This window comes from Candoia aspera, chromosome 6 (genome assembly GCF_035149785.1).
Source record: "Candoia aspera isolate rCanAsp1 chromosome 6, rCanAsp1.hap2, whole genome shotgun sequence".
Taxonomy (NCBI): domain Eukaryota; kingdom Metazoa; phylum Chordata; class Lepidosauria; order Squamata; family Boidae; genus Candoia; species Candoia aspera.
This window is the reverse complement of record NC_086158.1, coordinates 80,152,156-80,158,770: the sequence shown is the minus strand read 5'-3', so window position 1 is coordinate 80,158,770 and position 6,615 is coordinate 80,152,156.

The window sequence follows — 6,615 nt, the reverse complement described above, 5'->3', positions numbered from 1 at the left end:
AGATCAATAACCTGTGTTTCTCTGACATGCTCATTAAAGCTATTTTAGATAATATTCTTTTTCTGTCCACAGCTTCTCTACTGTGTTCTGCTCCATTCAGTGGTTCTAGCAGACCGCTAATGGCTTCAGATTCCACTTTATTGCACTTCAATTGTCATATTTTTTTAACAATATCTGTAGCAGAGATGAAGGAATGAAGGCTGGGGAAATTCAAGAAAGGAACTATTATTTAAACCTGGTTGCTGTTACATGTATTTAGATGCTTTAACTTTGTAAACAGCATTCAGTTTTTCAAGAAATATTTACTTCCAGTAAGACTTGCCAATAGAAAGGAAAGAGATAGGCCATTGTTCTGCTAGCATAGAAGGTTGGAAAGATGTAGCAGCAGAATCTGATTGTCTGAAAAGAAGAACTCAGCATAAGTCTGTGTACTGAAGCTGGAAAAAATATTGGGCTATCATTGTTCCCATAGTCCCTGATTAAAGTTTGGAATGTCCTGGGATCTGGGGAAGTCCAGGTAGATTAAGCAGAGGAACATTTCTTTGGGGAAAGTGTTACTTCTGTAGAAACAGGTATAGTGTTAGCTAGGCTGGTTTTCTGTATAGTGCTAAAGTCTCGTGTCTCATGTTCTTATTTCTCTGTAGAAGTCAAGGGATGGTGTGTTTGCAGCCTTAATTCCATACTTCAGGTTTTACTCCAGAAGGCACATTTTCCTCTATAGCATCTTGTAATGCTAATTTATTTCCTCTCTTTATGGAGACTTTCAGACAGAGAGCATTTCGTTGGTAACAGACCAGTGCCATCTTGGGATGTGCCCAGACCATTGTCTTTTCTTTTGGATTTTTCTTTCTTTCTTTCTTTCTTTCTTTCTTTCTTTCTTTCTTTCTTTCTTTCTTTCTTTCTTTCTTTCTTTTTAAAAAAACCCTGTTACCTGTTTTCCCCATAAACTGGACAGTTGTAAGTAATCTTCCTCCACACTGAATGTTTTGTATTTGAATATTTAAAGTTTAAAAGGGAGGTTAAATTGTTTTGAAGAAAGTTCCATCTTCTTTATTCCCTCTGAAGTTGGCTTCTTTCCTAAAAGTATGGAAAGGCTGAATAGAGGCATACCATTATCTCACTCTTTTGGTATACATTTAATCACCAGAAATACTGCACAGGATGTGAGAACCCAATCTCTCCCACCCATTTGGTCTGGGAGAGCTTACAATCTGAGGAAGCCCCTGGAGCATGGATGGTGGCAGCTGGAAGTATTAAATCGTTACCCCAAAGGAGAAGGTAATGCCAGGTGTTATGATCCAGTGGACTTTTGGAAGGGAGGCTTGAGACTGCCGGCTTTTCACCTGGCAGGCTCAGGTTTCTTAAACCCAATAACTTCAGGAATAAAAAGGAAGTCTATTTAAAAAAAATAAAAGCAATCTGAAAGAGAATATGGTCATGGATGAGCTTTTATTCAACAAACACCTCCACAAGCAGACACATCTCTAGTTGCCACCTAACAGACAACAGTTTGGTAGCCAGCTGTTCTTCCCTTGGGAAAGAATTCCATAATTGCAGGCCCTGAGAAGGCCCTACAAGTGGCCATTGGCCACTGAGTTGAATCTACCCATGGGATCATGAACAGACCCTCTCCAGTTGTTGTTGGTCCACCTATTGGAGAACACTTAGGAATCTCCCTAAGCCACTTAAGGGCTTTATAGAATTTGGCTTTTAAAATGGACACATTTCCAAGCTGCGAAATCAGGTGCTTGTCTTAACATGTTTGTCATGCTGTGGATTTCTATTCTATACATAAAAGAATCCTGTGTTTATTATTATTATTATTATTATTATTATTATTATTATTATTATTCTGTAGTCTCAATTGAAAACAAAGGTATACAAGGCAGTGTCTGTAAAAACCAAATGTGTTTGTCCATTTCCTTTTGTTTGTCGCATTTGTTTGTTGCATGTGTTTGTTCTATCTTTTTAAAAATGATTATTTTAAATTAAATAAATGAATAAACAATGAAGTAGGAAAATCAGATGCTGCAAAATAAAACACCACCTTGCATTGTTTTTATTTCATGAATGCCTCTGGGTCCCACACAGGTGCCAAAGGCATTCTTAGGAAATTTACATTTTCTTTTGGTCAATGTAGGTAAGAAAACCATTGTGGCTGCCATTTTGTGAACAGGCATGTCCCTGCCCCTCCATAGCTTCTTTGGAAGAGAATATCTCCAACATGATCTCAAATTTCCAAACCTAATAATTAAACCTCCAAAGTTATCTGTTGCTAAAGTGAACGGTAGCTGTTCCTATATTACAAATGCCCCATTTCTATTTTGATGGCATTCACATGCTGGAGTTTTAGAAAGAATGTGATATAAGCCTTTTGAAAGCTTATCTGCTGCATCCCAAAGAAATACACACATATGCATGAACACATAGCCTTGTAGACCTGCATTTTGACAGAACGATAAGGCAAAGGAGAGACATTTTTTTCTACTAAGGTTTTCATTACGTCACTTGCTCAGTAGCCAAGAGTATGTGGAGCAAGAATCTAAAGCATTGCGCAGGAAGGGAATGAAACAATTTTCCGTGTGAATACTTTGGCTCTGAAAAATATATCTGAAGCTGACTCAGGAGAGTAAGTTCCATTCCTCATTTTTCAAGAGAGCCAATCAGTTTAGTCTGGGGCTACAGAAACAGTGTCATGGCATCTTAGAATCTAACAAATTCATTATTGAAGAAACTTTGTTGAATTCTGCAGCGGACTAACGTCCACAAAATTGTATACCATAACAAATCAGACTTTGTTCCAAGGTTCTCTTTTGCTTTCTCTTATTCATAAATGAGTTTTTTAATCTGACATATAGGAAGAAATGTGTAACGGTATGTGGGAGTGACCTTAGGAGGCAGGAGGAAGAGCCACAGATTAGACAATGGTCAGATAAGAGGCAGCTGAACCCCCAGAAGGAATGGGAACATGTCAAACATCTCAGAAGGGACCCTCCCTAGTTTCTTGGACTGTGAAGACAATGAGGGGAGAGATGTACTTTCAGACTTGCAAGATTCTGTTAATGTAACCTTACAATAAAGATAGAGCTAGTATTCCTGGTTATTCTTCTTGTCTGGACTACCTTGCAAGGGTGACGAAGTGGGAACTTATCATGAAGCCTAAGTCTGCCAATCTCAACCTAACCCTCATTCACCTTGTATTTCTTTCAACACCACAGCTGACAAAATGCAAACATAAAGAGAAGGGTGTTTATAAATGTTTATTTCTTTTTTTAAAAAATATTGTCATATTTCCTTTCTTGGACTGATGTATGTGTGCACTTGTTTCCTTAGATTACGTAAGTAGTTAAGTAAGTAAGTAAAATATGAGGCAGACACCACAAAGGTGAAATAGATTTTCCAGGGAGCCATAGGGAAGCAGCACAAGAATGTCACAGCTGGGCGATGGGGAAAAGCTCTAGGAACAGAAAAATCAGGGTATGGATCCTGCCAAAGTTTAGCTCTTTTAATGTCCTACCAAGGGTTTCCAATGGGTAGATTTAAAGAAGAGGTTAAGTCTCCCAATGGAACCGCATAGGTGATGAACTTTGTAGGATCACACCCACAGTGTCCTAGCACCCATGACACACACACATACATTCTAACGCTTGGTTTTGTATTCAACATCTAGAATTACTGAGATACAATTATAGCACTTAAATATACAAACTGAAATTGAACACGAACACGATCTTTAACTCTAAAATTCAGAAGTTATCATTGCACATAAGACTCGTAAAATAGGTTTCCAGGTTATAGGCAAGTTTGTTTCTCCTCAATTCTGATTTATTAAGCATATAATGTTGTTCTTAAAAAGGAAAAAAAAAAAGCAAACACCCTCAACACTTTTAAAATAGTTATCTATTGGTGGTTTTTAAAACACAGTCTGTCCATTAATACTGAGCTGAATATAAAGGAGAAAGGATTAATAGAATAAACACATTTATGTTTAGAACAGCTGCCCCCCAGTATGATAGGCTCCAGATGTTAGACTCTAATGCCCATAATCCCCAGTCATCAAAACCTCTTGGCTATATTGGTTTGGCATGATGGGAGTTACATATGGAGGGTGCCAGTTTGTCAAGAGTCTGGTTTATAATGAGCAAACTGGGAGTCCCATGATAAAATAGGTAGAAATTTTAACTTTCAGCACAGCAGCAGAGAGGTGTGCACATGTTTGTGTAGGGCGCAGATTTAATAAAGCACCATAACAACACCCTAATAAGGGAAATTCACCTGCAGAAGCTGATTTGTGGACACCACAACCAATGAGACTGCAATTCAGATTGGCATCAGAGCCACATCTCAGGACCTATTTTGGGGACTTCCACACAAGTTGGTCAAGTCACTTCTGGATTGGCCCCAGGTCCGCAATCCCATGCTGTTGTCTCTCTTTGGCTGCTGAGCTTCTTGAACTGCCCTGAATCTGGCTTCCAGATGGACTACTGGAGCTCTGCAGAGCAAGGGGGATGGCTCATGTTCTCATTGAAGGGAATTCTTGCCTCATCCAGCTTCAGCACGCCAGTCAAGTCCTTTGTACGGTTTACCCAGAGTCACATTAACAAGAGTTCTGTCTCTGCTCCATCAAGGGAATGGTGGCTTGGGCACTTCACTGCCCACCCTGGTGGCCCAAGTCAAGCAAATAAAGATGAAACTGACAAGACTTTTCTCTCTTTTCCTCTGAGTGGTGTGAGGGAAACAGTATTTTTGTGGCTGTTGTTGCTATACCACCAGCGGTTTGAGGGGGAGTAGTTATTTTCATTTGTTCCCAAGGTATCTGAAGTGAAGATGATGGCGGATTGGTTTTAAACTACTTTAGTGGGATTTGGGAATGGAAAGGGTGGTGTGGAAATGCTCTGAACTGATTACTACTATTTTTAATGTCGACTGCAACATGCAGCCGTAACGTGATCCCATAGTTGTTGAACCAAATCAGTGCTGGACTGAGACGCATATATAAGTAATTCTTAACTGGACTTGAAACCACTATCCTATTTTTACCAAGAAAACTGCATGGCCATTGGGCATGAACTCACTAGCAGTCAAGCTCAACTTTAGTTTTTACTTCAACGATTCCTGGAAGAAAGCATATACAGCAGGGTTCCTCAACCTGGGCAACTCTAAGCTGTGCGGACTTCAACTCCCAGAATTCTGGGAGTTGAAGTCCGCACAGCTTAGAGTTGCCCAGGTTGAGGAACCCTGATATACAGGGTGATTATCACTAAGAGTCTCACAGTTGAGAGCAGAAGTAATTCCATCTCCCCCCTTCATGCTTGCAATGCATTTTCTCCGTCAATTGTGGAACTTTTCAGGTACATTGTTCCCTTCCTCAAATTATCCACAAGAGATGCAAATCAAAGGAAAATAACCCTTGCACACATGAAAGGAAAAAAGCAACCTCCATTCAGTAGTCATTTGATGGCTGTTAATTTAATGCATTCTGAAATAATGTTCCAGCGGAATCAACTTTTCAGCCAGCTAAGTACTGGCTGAGCTGTTTCTTGATACACACCATACTCCAAAGAATAAAAGGTTGGGGAAAAGAACCAGAGAAGCTTAATTCTCAAAGTTCAGAATGGTAGAAAACGGAATGTTAAGATCAAAAACTGAAAGATCAAAGCTATAGGGATATTTCATGGATGTTATAAAGAGAAGATTAGATTTGCTCTTGAATGTATACCCAATGGGGAGCTGCAAGCAATTGAAGTTCTCTCCATGATAAACATGGTTTGAGAACATGTTATAGACACATACTACATTCACACCTACAAGTATTCATCTAAAAGTGTAAAAATCCTAAGGGAAAAATCTCAAAAAGTATGAAGTCAGCAGGCCATGCAGTCAAGTAGCTCTAAGATTAAAGATTTGCTATTCTTTATTTGCATTATAGTCATTTAAATGCATACGAACTCTGATAATCCACGGCCTAGCATTTAGATGGAACTCTCAATTATTCCGACTTCAAAAAAGGAATAGAAATGTTTTCCAGAAGGCCAATGTCTCCATATCTGGTTGAAACTAACCATACAATAAGATGCATTCCATGACCCATGTCTTCTTTCTAGTTCTATCAGCACAAAGATGGTAAGATGAGTGGCGTTGCTACCTGGTATGCTGTTCCCTAGAGTTAGAGGTGGTGCTCTACTTTAGAAGGACACAGATGATGATATCCTAGCCTACTTCGTTCTCCTCAGGGAAGAGAACCTTCATTTTTGAAAATGAGCTCGTATATGCCAGGCTGGCTAGATAGCTTTTTCTTATGTGCAAAGGATGGGTATTATGGACAACAGAGCTGTAAAAAAGGGGTTAAGAGTGAGTAAACTAAATATTGCTTCCTTATTTACAAATTTAGGTTAGAACAAGTTTTGTATTGGAAGATGGGCTAATTTAATGAATCTTAAGTAAAAACGATAACACATATTCCTCCATCCAGGCTCTCGTATGATGGTAGCAGAAACTTCTTTGACTCCAAAGTCTGCCTCCAAAATCAGATGCTTTATTTGGGGGAAAAAAATCCCCAAACTCTACCATGGAGTCCTTATATGGGGAAAAGCTGAGGCTGTCTGATTTTGGGGA